Source organism: Lolium rigidum, chromosome 2, assembly GCF_022539505.1.
Source record: "Lolium rigidum isolate FL_2022 chromosome 2, APGP_CSIRO_Lrig_0.1, whole genome shotgun sequence".
NCBI classification, from domain to species: Eukaryota; Viridiplantae; Streptophyta; class Magnoliopsida; order Poales; family Poaceae; genus Lolium; species Lolium rigidum.
Window position 1 is genome coordinate 184,614,705 of NC_061509.1, and position 19,706 is coordinate 184,634,410.

Genomic DNA, 19,706 nt, shown 5'->3' on the forward strand with positions numbered 1-19,706 from the left:
GCTGCAAGCGCGAATGGCAGCGGCGGTCTAATCTGGAGAGGTATTTCTCCCTGGTGAGTCCCTAAGGTAGGTCCTGACGGAGAATACTGATGCTTCATGATTTCCTGCACCACTCGGACCGCAACGCGCTCGAAAGCGTTCACCAAGCTCTCAGAATGGCGGTGTAGAGAATGAGCCACCATGTAATTAATCTCCTGGCGTAGAGCTCTGGTGCGTTCCTCTGAAGAGGTAGACAGGTCTACCTCATCAAGAGCGCCTCGGAGAGAACCCGTTCCACCCGATGCCATGTGAACGGGTCCTCATGAAGGAGCCGATGAGATCGGCTTCCAAGATGGCTTTCATCTCATCGTACTTCTTCTTGTGCTCCTCGGGCAGATCTCGCGTACGTGACTGGTTCGCCCACCACCTCATCGGCGGTTTTTGACATGGTTGCTGCAGATGTCGACGTAGTTGTTGTTGTAGAGTGTCCCACCGGGCGTGCCAGAATGTGTTGCCTACCAAAACCCACCGGCGAGCAGCGACGGGCAACACGGAGAGCCGGGAGGCTCCCAGGACTGCTGGTGGGTCCTGGTCCGTCGGACAACGGCCCGCAATGCTCCGGCACACGTCCTGGCGGTTGCGAGGGCGTGCCACCTGACCTATACCTGGTCAGGAAGGTGATGGATTGCTTCTACTAGTTTCCTGCATGGCAAACACGTAAACATTAAATACGAGCCCCGATCGGCTCTTAGTTTGCTCTGTGGATCGGCTCAAAGAGCCGGTTGCCCCATGGTTCACGTTAGATTTACAATGACATGGGGATCCTGCTTTATCGATATCAAGCTAAACTAATCTACGATAGTCTAGGGTTTTCACCGCATAACCAGAACATCCTACGTGTAATTGAGCCTAGCAGATACGTAAGATGATGGAAAACCAGCCCTAAAGAGGCCTAAAAACCAACATGAAGTTGATCCCCGGAACAATCCCTCTAGGGTTTAATAAACCACACCTTATGCACTACCGGATCGTTCAACCCGTTTATAAGGCCTAAGCATGCGGATATCAAACCAATCCTTGAAGAACAAGGAACAACTATAACGGATTAGATCTACTGAATAAAGAACAAGCAAGATGCTGCCCTTACGCCTAAGATAGGTGTAAGGACAGCTAGATGTCAAGGGGTATCGTAGCTAAGCAAGTACATCGTGAAAGCATCGACGTCAGCCCCAAAACATCTAAGATAAGGGTGTTGCTCACCATCAAAAAGGCTTCAGCACGAGCAACACCAACAACGAATAAACGGATACCGCCTAGATCGCAAGATGCGATCTAGGCAGCATGTTGCTTACCCGGGAGAAACCCTCGAAACAAGGGGTGGCGATGCGCCTAGATTGATTTGTTGTGAACGTGATCGTCCTCCCTTCTCAATAACCCTAGATACATATTTATAGTCCGTAGACTTTCTAACTTGGGAATAAACCCAATTGTGTACGAGCTAAACTCTATCTCTTAATTCTAACCGACACGTAACCTACTATAATTTACAGATACACGGGCAATCCAGCCCAAACTTCTTATACAAGGCCGGTTCAGGAATATTTCCCGTGCATATTCTCTAAGCCCATTGAATCACGGCCCGTCTCCAGACTTGGTCAAAATCTGGTGATAACACAATGGTAAAAAATAATCAAGATATCACACCTTTCTTGTACCTATAGGCTAACACTAGGGACCCATCATCCTACCACGTCAACAAGGCGGCTTGGGATCGGAAGAAAAAGTCAAGTAGGCAGGAAATCATGGGTTTAAAGAAAATCCAAGAAAGGAAAATTTACCGTTCAGAGAGGCTGACATGTGGGACCCATTTTGCAGAAGTGGTATCACGTTTCAAAGGCGGTAGGGGATCGAAAGAAAAATCCAGGTAGCCAAATCAAGGGCAAAAAATAATCCAAGAAAGAAAAGGTTTATTGCACATAGAGGCTGACGTATGGGTCCCATGAGCCAGCAGCCGCCTCAACCTTAACAAGGCGCTAGGGGATCCAAAGAAAAAGTCAATTTGCTAAAAATTAGGGGCCAAAAATAATCCAGGAAATAAAACGTATATTGTACAGAGAGAATGACATATGGGCCCCATTTGCAGGAGCGGACTCAATGTTTTAAAGGTGGCATGGGATCGAAAGAAAAATGCGAATAGCCATAAATTAGGGGCCAAAAATAACTCCAACAAAGGAAAGGTTTATTGTTCATAGAGGCTGACATGTGGGACCCATGAGCCAGCAACGTCCTCAATGTTTCAAAGGCGGTAGTGCATCGAAAGAAAAAAGGCAAGTGACCAAGTATCAGGTGCCAAAAATAATCCAAGAAATGAAACTTTAATTGTACATAGATGATGACATATGGGTCCCATTTTGCAGGAGCGGCCTCAACGTTTCCAAGGCGGCAGGGGATCGAAAGAAAACATAAGTAGAAAAAATTAGGGGGTCAAAAAAATCCAAAAAAAGAAACATTTATCGTTCAGAGAGGATGACATGCGAGACCTGTGGGGACCCCGGACTAGCTGTCCGAAATACCCTGTTATGTATACAGTTCACGTTCCCATGATCAGTGTGCCGTGAACACATAACCGAACTGATATCAAATTACATCATCCTTTACAAAACGAAATAAGAAAATTACAATAAGGTCACATGACCCATCTTTACAAGATAGCCTCGAAGGGCCTAATCTAATCATCGAGTAGCGTAAACACTTCAGCAGCGTAGAGCCCAAGTCATCCGCCTTAACCCTACGAGCAACCGATCGGGAAGACGTTCCTAGCTCGCATAGACGTCGTCAACTCCTTCTTCATCTGTCGAAGTCCTCCGGGTCTGGCCAAGTAAATAGCCAGGGACAAAGCCGTGAGTACATTGGAATTGTACTCGCAAACCATCAAGAAAGGTGCTAACAATGCTAACTAAAAGAGACAAGAGAAGAAGGATAGTTTCTCTTGTGGATATAGCATGTGAAAGTGAATCAGTTTCTCTTGTGGATATAGCATCCCAACATCGCAGCTTGAAGGGGACACTAAGAGGGTTCTATGACATCTCTATATCTTTGTTAAAGAAGATACTTCAAAAGAGTTCTACAACATAAAACACTAGGAAGGGGTAACCCAGTTTATTTACTTTCCGACCATCTCCACATGGTCAACCAAACCATTCTAGTACCCTTCCGGTACTCGAAAACAAGTTCCTTTTTCCTTTGGTAAACACTTTCTCAAACAAAACTCATCAGGCTAAGCAACAGCCATTTCAACCGTCCATGACCGCGGACACGGCTATTCGAATAGATTTGACTCAGCAGAGTTTGCACACTTTCCCCACAAGATCCGCGAGTTTATCATGTGGGCATCATCCCTGCATATCAACTATGCCATGACAAAAACTCGGACATAGCCTTTCGCCTATTCGTCTAAGCACGGGATCCTACCCTATGGAGTATGTACCTCCCCGGCACCGTGGTAGCTCACCTCACTTTGAGCGTGGCTCCACCGCCAAGCCGGGAGACCCATAGTGTCTTCCGGACGGGTCAGCCCCGAAGGCCTCCTCGTTATACTATTGTCTCCACCAACGACAATCCGGATTCAGGGGTAACCTTACCCTTATATAGTTGTGCGGTGTCCCATGCTAAGAAGAACAAACTACGAGCTAAGCCCCGTCCCACCCCAGGGTAATGTGGTTGCGCGGGTTAATTGTCACGGGTGAATACTTAAGCGCCAAAGTTTTCGAAAACAAGATTTTCTTTTCAACCATCTTTGCCAAGATCCTTTCCTTTCATAAACACACGCTTTGGTAAGTCCAACTCACCCAAGGTTTTCAAAAATTCTTTTCAACAAGGTATTTTTTCCAAGGGGGTTCCCAACCTATAGTTTTATGAAGGAACTAAGAGTCACAATGACATGATGCTAGCCATCATACCACTAAGGGGATGATACATACTTAGGATAAGCATGTATAGGGACATCATAAGTTGGAAGATTCAACAAGGTTCAAGATGTTAATCATCATACCGCTAAGAAGATGATAATATAGATGGTCAAGGGGACATACATGCTCAGGGTATGCATGCATAAGATCAACAGGGGGTTCAACATACTCGAGAGTAAGTATGCAGAACATCAACAAGGGGTTCAAGAAGGGTGCCAAGAGGTCGACACACACAAGATAAGTGGGCATACCCCTCACACTTAGAGGGTACACCAAGATCATGATAATGACCACCATTTCCCTAAAGGGGATGGTAGGTGAGGTGTCAAAGAGAATCCAACATGCTCATGGTGAGCACGCTCCATCAACATAAGTAGATACCACACAAAATATATCGAGAGACAAGAATAACAACAAAGTAACCACAAAATGTGATTCAACATTCAGAGATCAAGAGATGGCTTGCCTTGGTTGGCTTATTTGTCCATGGACTTCTTCAACTCCATCAAAAGAATTCCAACAATATAAATAAAAACCTTGTCCAATCCACTTCTTCTTCTTCTCCGTAATTGTTCACATCTATCGCCGAAAAATATAAAAGGAACACAATCAAACACATTGCACCAACAAAACAATAAGCAACAAGCATCAATCAAAAACTAACCACTCTACTAAGGCTAACATATTAAGGACATATAGATACTACAAAGCATCTAGAAGAAACCCCATTTTATTTACCTAATAAAGGTATGAGAGCCTCATAAATGAGCAATTGCCTCCTTGGTTATTACCAAGGCATAAATTGAATATCCTCTGGTAGATAACACCACAAAGAAGTTAAGTGAATTGGTTTGGCATCAAAAACACTCATATTTTATTTTCAAACCTCTTTGGAAAAGCACAAATCATTTTTCCTACTTTATCTTGCTTACAAAACACTACCCAATACTAGGAAGTAAACAATATGCCACACCATTTTGAAATCTTAAGCAAAACAATAAAACCAAGTTTAAGTTGCAGGGGGTCTTTTTCTCATAAAACCAAACATTTCAATTGGTCAAGCAAAATTTTGTGGAAACAAAAATGGTTGGACTAAATAAAAACTTAGGATTCTTATTCTATGTGCAACACAAATTCAATAACTAATACAAGTTTAAACAGTGAGTGGCAACAATTTTTAGTAGAAAAACCATTGTTAAAAATAGACTAACAAAATTGGTTTCAACCAAAAAGGTTACTCCTATAATTTTAAAACCAGGTTTGAATTTAAACAACACATAGAGCACAATTCACATGGCATAATTCGTAGAAAAATCCTAAAAATATGGGACCAGTGGCATTGCAAAGATATTGAAATTTATGATCTAAACAATTTGTTTCACTCGATTTGGGTTTGTAAATCTTGAGTTATTCACATTTTAGTGCCTCTGGTTTTAACCACTACTTAACAGCAAAATTCAAAGTTTAAATTAATTAAAACGGGCGGGAAACGCCTGGGCCGCACGGGAGAGAAAATGGGCCGGCCCAGGGGATAATCCGCGTGGAGGGGGAGGGAAATAAAGAAAAAAAACAAAGAAAGGGAGGGGGCAGGCGGGCCAGGCCACATGGCCTACGTGGCTGCATGGGCCATGCAGCCCATGGGATGACGATCGAGCGGCCACGAGGCCGTCGTCCTCGTCTCGCCATGCAGGCGTACTCGGGGCGGACGGGGGAGACTGGGAGGCGGCCGGGGCTTACCAGCAGAGGGCAGCGGTCGCCGCCGGCGGTTGGGGCGGGCAGGGGCGGGTCACGATGGTCAGGGGACGTGCCCAGCGGCGTTCTCCTCCTCCCCAGCTGCTCCTCCCGACGGTGTTGGCTCGCAGCAGCTTGTGGCCTGCTCGCCGGCGACGCCCTCCGGCGAACCTGGGCGGCGAAAAGGGTGAGGTTAGGACTACCAGGAGGTGGTGAACGGACAACAAAAAAGGGGAAGGGAAAGGAACGTCGGGGCGAGCTCCTTCTGCCCGTAACCATGATGGTCACCACGCCGGCGAGCCTTGCTCCGGCGAGCAGCAGTGGAAGGGGAGGGCTGCAGCGCTTCGGTGTGGCTCAGGGAAGTGGGAGGGAGGTGGTGTGGCTAAGGAGTGAGCTGGGGGTTGGGTTTTATAGGCGGGGGAGGGTGACCAGCGGGCGAGCGGGCGGTGACCACGGCCAATGGACGCGCGCGTGGTGCCCACGACCAATGAGCTCGCGAGGGCTGACGTCAGGGGTGGTTGGAGGGGTGACGTAGGGGGTGCTGGCGTCAGCAAGGGGGAGGCACAGGCGCGGGAAAGGGAGGGGCGAGCGGGAGCAGCGTGTTTGGGCACGATCCTACCCGTTCTGTGTTCGTCCACGGCTCGGGAGCCTAGCCTTGGTCGGGCCTGTGGCCTGGGTTGGTTAGGGCCTGGTCTGGAGGGGAAGGAGAGGGCCCAGGGTGGGGTTTGGGGAACCAGGGTTGGGCCAAAAGGTGCTGCACCAGATGGTGCAATGTTTTCAATATGGCTCGGCCATGATGGAAAAGAGAGGGAATGGGTCCTCTCTTAGCTAGAGCTTTGGAAGGAAAAATGAGGTGGGAAGGAGAAGGGTAGATGGAGAGTGTGGGGTGATCAACTACCATGCATAGACAATGTTTGCACTATTATGCAAGATTTGGAAAGAAACCAAGAGTAGAAAGAGAAGGAGGGGGTGGTGGTGATGGTGAGATCCAAATTGGATTGTGAAGAAAGGTCCAAAGTGTAGATGAGAGGAGTAGTGGGATTATTTGGAAGTATTTGAACAAGTCAAATTGGCTAGCAAAAGTTCATGGTTCACCACATAGATATTTTTGGGTCAAACATGAAGAATGGGTAGAATCATTAAGAAATAAATAGAAAAGCTATGTGATGGTGAAAAGGAATAAAAGGCATAGGTAATGATGATAGATGAGTGAGATGTGGTTGATGAATAAGGGTTGTTATCTAAATTTTGGAAATTAGAAGGGATGGGTCTCCATCACTATGAGAGTTGAACACAATTTTGGTATAGGGTTTAAAAGGGACTTACCTTTGAGAATTTTTAAAGTGGGCAAGAGATATTCAAAAATAAATTGGGTCTACTTGCATAATAATGCCAAATAGATTTTTTTATTTTCCATATGTTAACAAAAGGTGCAAGGATGGCACATGTATCATAGCCATGCATTTGAAAGAAAAAAATACTTTTATTGAAATCATTTTTGGGTTGAAAGAAATGAGGTGATAAAATACTATCCACAATCCCTATTATTATTTTAAGAAACAAGTTGAAAAGTTTTAATAAAACTAGAAGTGGTTTGGTGATGAGAAACTAGAGAAGAAATTAAATGGGCTTTGGAAATGTTCTTTCAAAGAAAATAAATTTTTGGGGAAAGATTTTCAAGGGTACATGATTATTACACAATGTAGCAATCATCTCCACATTTGGTTTTGTGAAGATTAAACTAGATAAAAGAAAAACAAAAGGTCAAAGAGGAAGAAGTGATCTAGAGCTAAAACTCCGGATAGGGTAGAAGATCAAGTGAAAATAAGAATTGTGAAGGTAGAATGGGACATGCAAGACGTGGAAGTCGTAGAGGGTGTGACATAGATGAGATCCGTGCATTGAGGTTGCCAATAACAGTTGTGGTTGCTTTGATACCAACTGCCAAAGTTTGATTCTTTTAAGCCTGCCAAAAACAGAATGTTGACTTGGCCTCAAAACCAACAAGGATAAGTAGGTATAAGAGTGATCTGGCCCAAGGCATTGGTATGGTTGGGGAGTTCATATGACAAGGTAGGTCTAGGGCCAAGTGAGGTTCATTGGATGGAAAAGGATTTCTTAATCCAAAGGCTCCAAAAGTGAATCAGATAATAGTTTTGGGACTTAGCCAAAATTGTGATGTTTTGGGGTCTTTGACTAGGGTAAGAGAGAAGGAGGTAGCAAGGGGTATATGATCCCAAGTTTTGAGTTCAGGGTGGGTTGAGCTAGGTTAAAGCACAAAGATGAATTTCAAGAAGGCACACTCATGTTGCCATGAGTAGAAAAGTTTGATGTGGTGAAAAAGGAAAACAACTTTTACTAGGACACACATGGGTTTTATTAGGTGAGTTGCTTGTCTTACCACTAGAGGTGTTGTTCTATGGGGTAGCTCAAGACAAAACTCAACAAGCAAAACAAGACACCTTATCTACCAGCAGATCAAGGAAATTCATTATAACAAACAAATCAAGGCAATTCATTATAACAAACAGATCAAGGAAATTCACCTAATCAGTCTTTAGAAAAAGTTTTCGTTCCCCCTGATTTTTGCACTAAGGACAATTAAACAAGGTTGCAAAAGTTGGGGTGTGACAGATCTTCCACCCTTAAAATAATCTCGTCCCGAGATTACTAAGCGTAGAACTAGAGGGGTTGTAAAGTTTAACTAGAGTTAGATTCCATTCTTCTGTAGATGTGCCATTGTTGAGAAGGTCGTTGCTTCATCTTCTGGGAGACATGAGGCATTCCTACCGATGGCGAGCTTCATGAAGAGGTTGATTACTCCAAGTAGGTGTTAGATCTGTAGCTTCTAAAAGATCCTAGCAGGGGTTCAAGATTCTGGGAGAGTTAGTGCACTCCAACGGTGCTTTTTAGAAAGGTCGAATGTGGTTAAAGTTAGTTTTATCTTTAGTGGAAGACGAAGTCTTCCACCCTTAAGATTGTTCGTCGAGGGTTCTGAAGATCTCAGAGCTTCTGCCTTGTGGCTCTGTCTGGGGCTTCTGAAGAAGTCGTCGATCTTCCGTATTCAGTTGAAGAATCTTCAGGAGGCGATATGTAGTCCACGACTTCAAGAGGCACTCACGGTGTTTACTTGACCATATAACACGCGGTAAGTTAGTAATTTGATGAAACGCCTGGTTGGTATCTATATGAAGCAGCATCAAAGGTCATCGGAAACAATCTTCAGCTTGGTGGTCAGTGTTGACTTATACTAGTTAAGAAGTGAGCGGGTAAATTACACCTAATCTTGAGTCTTGAGGCATCTTCATGAGCTTCACTTGATAAGGACCAGATGAACCATGTGATGTAGCTTGGCTTTGACGCTATTGTTCTCCCAGCTTGTTAGACGGTGGGTTAGAGGGTGGCTTCAAGAAGATGTCCTTGAGGTTAGCACGGTTACATTCCAAAGTTAGACCAAGATAGTATGTTTTCACGCAGAGGTGCAATCACTCCTGAAGGTATGGCTTCTGCTTTCTTAGCGTAGTAGAGATGCTTCGGTTGATCTTGAAAGTAGTTAGCGTAGATTGGGGTAGGGTTAGCTTCTCTGACTGTTGAAAATCGATGGTTAACAGGGTTAACTTATCCAAAAACTAGCAGTTAGCATTTTAACGGCGAGGTAGATGAGGGTGAAAACATCTTAGGGAGGCTTCCTACGTTGGGTTATCATACCAGAGTGTTTTCCAGACCTAAAGACCAAGACAATCATACACACAACAAACAGATAAAAACACTCAAGGCAACACACTAAGGGAACTACAAGCAATCATCAAACCAGACATGGTAACATAAGTACCCATGGATGCCTAATACGCGGGGGTAGCTCAATCAAAGCGATTGAGTTTGTCCTATCCATCCTATAGGTTTGGGGCTGGTCACATATGTTGATGTATTCATCTGGCTGACATCTACTTCAACAAGGATTCTCGAAGCAGAGGGTGGTGATGCGGCCTGGTGTTGAGTCGTCGATGTTGAGGTAGAGGCTAAAACTGTGTAGTCTTCTTGCTCAATCATCCCGGGGACGTGAGGTCTTCGAAGGGGTGGCTATTGAGGTACTCCCGCACTCGAGATCTTCTCATGGCTGGCCTAAAAATTACTAGTCAAGAAACCGAGGACTTAATCCCTGACGACTGCAAAAAGTGCAAGTCCACAGTGGAACAAGGTCAGCTCCCCGACAGACTTTGGTGATAACCAAAGACATGTTATTTTTATCCCTTCGGCATACAATCTTCAATAACTGCTGTTGGAGATACATGAGATTTCCTGAAAGGTTGATCCATCTTAGACTTCGAGTCTCCGGGTCTGAGTTGGGGACATCGTCCAATATGTAGGTTTGAAGTGGATGAGACAACAGAGTAAGAACTTTCAAACCTTTTTATGAAGCGGAGAGATAAGAATTTTGAAGTTTTGAAGTAATAAGAGGAGTAGAAGCTATGCTTCCGACTAAAGAAAGAATTTGTTTCGTAAATAGTTTTTGCCCAAGTACTTGTTTCCTAACTAACGTCCATGCTAACTAAGGTCTCCTACGGTCGGGATAGCTCGATACCAGCTCGTGGGGACCCCGGACTAGCTGTCCGAAATACCCTGTTATGTATACAGTTCACGTTCCCATGATCAGTGTGCCGTGAACACATAACCGGACTGATATCAAATTACATCATCCTTTACAAAACGAAATAAGAAAATTACAATAAGGTCACATGACCCATCTTTACAAGATAGCCTCGAAGGGCCTAATCTAATCATCAGAGTAGCAGAAACACTTCATCTGCCTAAACCCTACAGGCAACTGACTGGGAAGACGTTCCTAGCTCGCATAGACGTTGTCAACTCCTTCTTCATCTGTCGAAGTCCTCCAGGTCTGGCCAAGTAAATAGCCAGGGACAAAGCCGTGAGTACATTGGAATTGTACTCACAAACCATCAAGAAAGGTGCTAACAATGCTAACTAAAAGAGACAAGAGAAGAAGGATAGTTTCTCTTGTGGATATAGCATGTGAAAGAGAATCAGTTTCTCTTGTGGATATAGCATCCCAACATCGCAGCTTGAAGGGGACACTAAGAGGGTTCTATGACATCTCTATATCTTTGTTAAAGAAGATACTTCAAAAGAGTTCTACAACATAAAACACTAGGAAGGGGGTAACCCAGTTTATTTCCTTTCCGACCATCTCCACATGGTCAACCAAACCATTCTAGTACCCTTCCGGTACTCCGAAAACAAGTTCCTTTTTTCCTTTGGTAAACACTTTCTCAAACAAAACTCATCAGGCTAAGCAACGAGCCATTTCAACCGTCCATGACCGCGGACACGGCTATTCGAATAGATTTGACTCAGCGAGAGTTTGCACACTTTCCCCACAAGATCCGCGAGTTTATCATGTGGGCATCATCCCTGCATATCAACTATGCCATGACAAAAACTCGGACATAGCCTTTCGCCTATTCGTCTAAGCACGGGATCCTACCCTATGGAGTATGTACCTCCCCGGCACCGTGGTAGCTCACCTCACTTTGAGCGTGGCTCCACCGCCAAGCCAGGAGACCCATAGTGTCTTCCGGACGGGTCAGCCCCGAAGGCCTCCCGTTATACTATTGTCTCCACCAACGACAATCCGGATTCAGGGGTAACCTTACCCTTATATAGTTGTGCGGTGTCCCATGCTAAGAAGAACAAACTACGAGCTAAGCCCCGTCCCACCCCAGGGTAATGTGGTTGCGCGGGTTAATTGTCACGGGTGAATACTTAGGCGCCAAAGTTTTCGAAAACAAGATTTTCTTTTCAACCATCTTTGCCAAGATCCTTTCCTTTCATAAACACACGCTTTGGTAAGTCCAACTCACCCAAGGTTTTCAAAAATTCTTTTCAACAAGGTATTTTTCCAAGGGGGTTCCCAACCTATAGTTTTATGAAGGAACTAAGAGTCACAATGACATGATGCTAGCCATCATACCACTAAGGGGATGATACGTACTTAGGATAAGCATGTATAGGGACATCATAAGTTGGAAGATTCAACAAGGTTCAAGATGTTAATCATCATACCGCTAAGAAGATGATAATATAGATGGTCAAGGGGACATACATGCTCAGGGTATGCATGCATAAGGTCAACAAGGGGTTCAACATACTCGAGAGTAAGTATGCAGAACATCAACAAGGGGTTCAAGAAGGGTGCCAAGAGGTCGACACACACAAGATAAGTGGGCATACCCCTCACACTTAGAGGGTACACCAAGATCATGATAATGACCACCATTTCCCTAAAGGGGATGGTAGGTGAGGTGTCAAAGAGAATCCAACATGCTCATGGTGAGCACGCTCCATCAACATAAGTAGATACCACACAAAATATATCGAGAGACAAGAATAACAACAAAGTAACCACAAAATGTGATTCAACATTCAGAGATCAAGAGATGGCTTGCCTTGGTTGGCTTATTTGTCCCTGGACTTCTTCAACTCCATCAAAAGAATTCCAACAATATAAATAAAAACCTTGTCCAATCCACTTCTTCTTCTTCTCCGTAATTGTTCGCATCTATCGCCGAAAAATATAAAAGGAACACAATCAAACACATTGCACCAACAAAACAATAAGCAACAAGCATCAATCAAAAACTAACAACTCTACTAAGGCTAACATATTAAGGACATATAGATACTACAAAGCATCTAGAAGAAACCCCATTTTATTTACCTAATAAAGGTATGAGAGTCTCATAAATGAGCAATTGCCTCCTTGGTTATTACCAAGGCATAAATTGAATATCCTCTGGTAGATAACACCACAAAGAAGTTAAGTGAATTGGTTTGGCATCAAAAACACTCATATTTTATTTTCAAACCTCTTTGGAAAAGCACAAATCATTTTTCCTACTTTATCTTGCTTACAAAACACTACCCAATACTAGGAAGTAAACAATATGCCACACCATTTTGAAATCTTAAGCAAAACAATAAAACCAAGTTTAAGTTGCAGGGGTCTTTTTCTCATAAAACCAAACATTTCAATTGGTCAAGCAAAATTTTGTGGAAACAAAAATGGTTGGACTAAATAAAAACTTAGGATTCTTATTCTATGTGCAACACAAATTCAATAACTAATACAAGTTTAAATAGTGAGTGGCAACAATTTTTAGTTGAAAAACCATTGTTAAAAAGAGACTAACAGAATTGGTTTCAACCAAAAAGGTTACTCCTATAATTTTAAAACCAGGTTTGAATTTAAACAACACATAGAGCACAATTCACATGGCATAATTCGTAGAAAAATCCTAAAAATATGGGACCAGTGGCATTGCAAAGATATTGAAATTTATGATCTAAAGCAATTTGTTTCACTCGATTTGGGTTTGTAAATCTTGAGTTATTCACATTTTAGTGCCTCTGGTTTTAACCACTACTTAACAGCAAAATTCAAAGTTTAAATTAATTAAAACGGGCGGGAAACGCCCGGGCCGCACGGGAGAGAAAATGGGCCGGCCCGGGGGATAATCCGCGTGGAGGGGAGGGAAATAAAGAAAAAAAACAAAGAAAGGGAGGGGGCAGGCGGGCCAGGCCACATGGCCTACGTGGCTGCATGGGCCATGCAGCCCATGGGATGACGATCGAGCGGCCACGAGGCCGTCGTCCTCGTCTCGCCATGCAGGCGTACTCGGGGCGGACGGGGGAGACTGGGAGGCGGCCGGGGCTTACCAGCAGAGGGCAGCGGTCGCCGCCGGCGGTTGGGGCGGGCAGGGGCGGGTCACGGCGGTCCGGGGACGTGCCCAGCGGCGTTCTCCTCCTCCCCAGCTGCTCCTCCCGACGGTGTTGGCTCGCAGCAGCTTGCGGCCTGCTCGCCTGTAATATCCCAGGTATTGGGGTTACAAAAATAGAGGAAACAGATGTGTGCATTGCATTCATGCATAGAAAATCTAGGGAATTTTCGCGCTTTAAAGTAAAACAGTCACGATGAATCGAAGTTTCACTTGATCTTGGTGGAATTGTAGTAGCTCATCAAGTCAAGCGCTATAAACCTCGGTGTGACCTTTGTTAAAACCTGTTTTGGGTAGAGATGATTTGATCTAAGGGGTTAGATCAAATGGAACTAATAATCAACACAACAACATTTTACTTAATGATCAATTGCTTGATCTTATAAAAGATTATAATATGATAATCCTTGCCACAACATATGAACATCCATTTAATGGGAAATCAAGTAACAATCATTGGAGTAACTATTCCTAACTTATCTTCTCCATGTCTTAAACTAATCCATGCTCTTATCATAAACCCTATAATATCCATTCTACTTTAATCTTGGAAACAAGACAAGGAGATCCAACTAAGGAATACAACTCTTCTCTATTCCAAATAATTAATATACATCAAACCTAGAGAAGTGAGAGTTCTATGTTACTTATTAGAGGATCAATGATGAACCTTGAACTGAAACTTGGATATAAATATCCATATGATCACAACATCGTCTTCAAGAGGAACCCTAGGATATTATTGAAGTCTTTTCCAAATGAGAGAGAGCATTCATATCAATCCTAGCTTTACCTAATTAAGAACCAAGAACAATTCTTGAACTAAAGTATTAGGAGGTTAACCATTTCATCCTGGAGTGGTGAGACAACCTAACATCACATGGAATAATACCATATCCATGAACTGATAAAGTAAGGAGGAGATTAGCTCAACCAAGATAGCCAAGTGGAGTTTTAGACTTAATATTTATTTAGATATGGTGAATACACCATAAACCCTAGAATAAACCATACCTTTGTAAGAGAGCTCAAGCTAAGGTGTGACACTCAAGAAAGTTAAGCCAACAATTGAATACGAGGGAGAGAACTATCCATATAAATCCAGATGATTATATCATCATTGCTAAAGTAGAACCCTAACGGAATATCTCAGGCATTCTCCGGGATAGAAGCTATTGAGACAACCATAGCCATGTTCACCCAAGAACCTATAAGATAGATATTATACCTTAGTTAATCAAGACAATGCTTGATCATAGAAGTGAGAAACCCATTTAATGAGAGATCCCTAGGAATCCAAACCTTGATCATTATAAATTGAGTGATGAACATAAATCCTAAGAATTTGAGGTAGATATCTTAAGAACAAGTGGATCATGCTTAATCCATGATCATGCTCTTGAGGTATGTGTGGGTAAGTAAGACCCTAATAAGATAAGTAGATATCATTCACCACAGGAAATCATAGGGGGATCACTAGTAAGCAAATCTAGACTTATATCTCAATCCCAACCGGTGAATCACTTGGTGATCATAAGTAGAACTCTAGCACATCTATATTCCATATATTCCTCAATTAAAGGACCTAAGAAAACTTTAGAGTAGAACTCCATACTTTATATGGTGAGAAATCATTAATCCATATAACCAAAGTTAACTATAAAAAGAACAATATTCACTCTAGTTACTTTAATGATAAAATGAGGATAGTAATAAAAGTCAATTGGTAGTAAATAAAACCAATTCTCAAGTCCTTAGTAACTAAAGGAGCACATGATAGATTAAGCAAATAACCAATTTATCATGCATTGGGGATAGTAAACCTAACCAATGCAAAATGGTGTCATCTCATATCTACCACCTAGAATTATATCTCAACAGTAGTTTGAGTATCACTATGGTGATCACAATATAAACCTAGACCATAATTGAGAATCAAACCAATTGCCATTTGGTAAATATCACTAGAACCCTAGTATGGCATGATACGTCTCCAACGTATCGATAATTTCTTGTGTTCCATGCCACATTATTGATGTTATCTACATGTTTTATGCACACTTTATGTCATATTCGTGCATTTTCTGGAACTAACCTATTAACAAGATGCCGAAGTGCCGATTGCTCGTTTTCTGCTGCTTTTGGTTTCAGAAATCCTAGTAAAGAAATATTCTCGGAATTGGACGAAATTAAAGCCCGAGAGGCCTATTTTCTCACGAAGCTTCCGAAGTCCGAAGGAGAGACGAAGAGGGGCCACGGTGGTGGCCAAACCCTAGGGCGGCGCGGCCCCACCCCTGGCCGCGCCGGCCTCGTGGTTTGGGCCCCTGTGCCGCCTCTTGACCTGCCCTTCCGCCTACAAATAGCCTCCGTGACGAAACCCCCGGTACCGAGAGCCACGATACGGAAAACATTGCCGAGACGCCGTCGCCGCCGATCCCATCTCGGGGGATCTCGGAGATCGCCTCCCGGCACCCTGCCGGAGAGGGGATTCATCTCCCGGAGGACTCTACACCGCCATGGTCGCCTCCGGAGTGATGAGTGAGTAGTCTACCCCTGGACTATGGGTCCATAGCAGTAGCTAGATGGTTGTCTTCTCCCCATTGTGCTATCATTGTCGGATCTTGTGAGCTGCCTATCATGATCAAGATCATCTATATGTAATTCTATATGTTGCGTTTGTTGGGATCCGATGAATAGAGAATACTTGTTATGTTGATTATCAAAGTTATGCTTATGTGTTGTTTATGATCTTGCATGCTCTCCGTTATTAGTAGATGCTCTGGCCAAGTAGATGCTTTTAACTCCAAGAGGGAGTACTTATGCTCGATAGTGGGTTCATGCCCGCATTGACACCGGGACAAGTGACGAGAAAGTTCTAAGGTTGTGTTGTGCTTGTTGCCACTAGGGATAAAACATTGATGCTATGTCTAAGGATGTAGTTGTTGATTACATTACGCACCATACTTAATGCAATTGTCTCGTTGTTTGCAACTTAATACTGGAGGGGTTCGGATGATAACTTCGAAGGTGGACTTTTTAGGCATAGATGCGGTTGGATGGCGGTCTATGTACTTTGTCGTAATGCCCAATTAAATCTCACTATACTCATCATGATATGTATGTGCATTGTCATGCTCTCTTTATTTGTCAATTGCCCAACTGTAATTTGTTCACCCAACATGCTGTTCGTCTTATGGGAGAGACACCTCTAGTGAACTGTGGACCCCGGTCCAATTCTCTTTACTCGAAATACAATCAACTGCAATACTTGTTTCTACTCGTTTTCTCTGCAAACAATCATCTTCCACACAATACGGTTAATCCTTTGTTACAGCAAGCCGGTGAGATTGACAACCTCACTGTTTCGTTGGGGCAAAGTAGCTTGGTTGTGTTGTGCAGGTTCCACGTTGGCGCCGGAATCTCTGGTGTTGCGCCGCACTACATCCCGCCGCCATCAACCTTCAACGTGCTTCTTGGCTCCTCCTGGTTCGATAAACCTTGGTTTCTTTCTCAGGGAAAACTTGCTGCTGTGCGCATCATACCTTCCTCTTGGGGTTGCCCAACGAACGTGTGAAATACACGCCATCAAGCTCTTTTTCTGGCGCCGTTGTCGGGGAGATCAAGACACGCTGCAAGGGGAGTCTCCACTTCTCAATCTCTTTACTTTGTTTTTGTCTTGCTTTATTTTATTTACTACTTTGTTTGCTGCATTATATCAAAACACAAAAAAATTAGTTGCTAGCTTTACTTTATTTGCTGTCTTGTTTGCTATATCAAAAACACAAAAAAAAATTAGTTACTTGTTTTACTTTACTTAATAGCATGCATGTTTTTATTTCACTAGTTTGGCATAATGTACAAGAGTGAGCTTCTTATTCTATTTCCTGATTTAAAACATGGATTGTTTGATGCGAAAATTAAAAAACCTATGGAACCTTATTTGCATGCTGGTAGTAATATTAGTATGAACGCCTTGAACACCATTGTTGCTAATGATATAGAAAGTTCTAAGCTTGGGGAAGCCGGTTTTCATGATCTTTTTAGTCCCCCAAGCATTGAGGAGAAAATTTTCTTTGATGATACTTTGCCTCCCATATGTGATGATTATAATGATAGTGGTCTTTTGGTACAACCTACTATGGAGAGTGAATTTTATAATGATTATACTATGCCTCCTACACTTGATGAGAATAATAATGATAGCTACTTTGTTGAATTTGCTCCCACTACAACTAATAAAATTGATTATGCCTATGTGGAGAGTAATAATTTTATGCATGAGACTCATGATAAGAATGCTTTATGTGATAGTTATATTGTTGAGTTTGCTCATGTTGCTACTGAAAGTTATTATGAGAGAGGAAAATATGGTTGTAGAAATTTTCATGTTACTAAAACACCTCTCTATGTGCTGAAATTTTTGAAGCTACACTTGTTTTATCTTCCTATGCTTGTTACTTTGCTCTTCATGAACTTGTTTATTTACAAGATTCCTATGCATAGGAAGCATGTTAGACTTAAATGTGTTTTGAATTTGCCTCTTGATGCTCTCTTTTGCTTCACATACTATTTCTTGCGAGTGCATCATTAAAACTGCTGAGCCCATCTTAATGGCTAAAAAGAAAGAACTTCTTGGGAGATAACCCATGTATTATTTTGCTACAGCACTTTGTTTTATATTTGTGTCTTGGAAGTTGTTTACTACTGTAGCAACCTCTCCTTATCTTAGTTTTGAGTTTTGTTGTGCCAAGTTAAGCCGTTGATAGAAAAGTAAGTACTAGATTTGGATTACTGCGCAGTTCCAGATTTCTTTGCTGTCACGAATCTGAGCCCACTGCCCTGCAGGAAGCTCAGAAAATTATGCCAATTTACGTGCATGATCCTCAGATATGTACGCAACTTTCATTCAATTTGAGCATTTTCATTTGAGCAAGTCTGGTGCCATTTTAAAATTCGTCAATACGAACTGTTCTGTTTTGACAGATTCTGCCTTTTATTTCGCATTGCCTCTTTCGCTATGTTGGATGAATTTCTTTGATCCACTAATGTCCAGTAGCATTATGCAATGTCCAGAAGTGTTAAGAATGAGTGTGTCACCTCTGAATATGTCAATTTATATTGTGCACTAACCCTCTAATGAGTTGTTTCGAGTTTGGTGTGGAGGAAGTTTTCAAGGATCAAGAGAGGAGTATGATGCAACATGATCAAGGAGAGTGAAAGCTCTAAGCTTGGGGATGCACCCGGCGGTTCACCCCTGCATATATTAAGAAGACTCAAGCGTCTAAGCTTGGGGATGCCCAAGGCATCCCCTTCTTCATCAACAAATTATCGAGGTTCCTCCCCGAAACTACATTTTTATTCGGCCACATCTTATGTGCTTTTTCTTGGAGCGTCGTTTTGTTTTTGTTTGAATAAAATGGATCCTAGCATTCACTTTATGGGAGAGATACACACTCCGCTGTAGCTTATGGACAAATATGTCCTTGGTTTCTACTCATAGTATTCATGGCGAAGTTTCTCCTTCGTTAAATTGTTATATGGTTGGAATTGGAAAATGATACATGTAGTAATTGCTATAAATGTTTTGGGTAATGTGATACTTGGCAATTGTTGTGCTCATGTTTAAGCTCTTGCATCATATGCTTTGCACCCATTAATGAAGAAATATATAGAGCATGCTAAAATTTGGTTTGCATATTTGGTTTCTCTAAGGTCTAGATAATTTCTAGTTTTGAGTTTGAACAACAAGGAAGACGGTATAGAGTATTATAATGCTTTCAATATGTCTTTTATGTGAGTTTTGCTGTACTAGTTCATCCTTGTGTTTGCCTCAAATAACCTTGCTAGCCTAAACCTTGTATCGAGAGGGAATACTTCTCATGCATCTAAAATACTTGAGCCAACCACTATGCCATTTGTGTCCACCATACCTACCTATACTACATGGTATTTTCCCGCCATTCCAAAGTAAATTGCTTGAGTGCTACCTTTAAAATTCCATCATTCACTTTTGCAATATATAGCTCATGGGACAAATAGCTTAAAAACTATTGTGGTATTGAATATGTAATTATGCACTTTATCTCTTATTAAGTTGCTTGTTGTGCGATAACCATGTTTATCGGGAACGCCATCAACTCATTGTTGAATTTCATGTGAGTTGCTATGCATGTTCGTCTTGTCTCAAGTAAGGGCGATCTACACCGAGTTGAATGGTTTGAGCATGCATATTGTG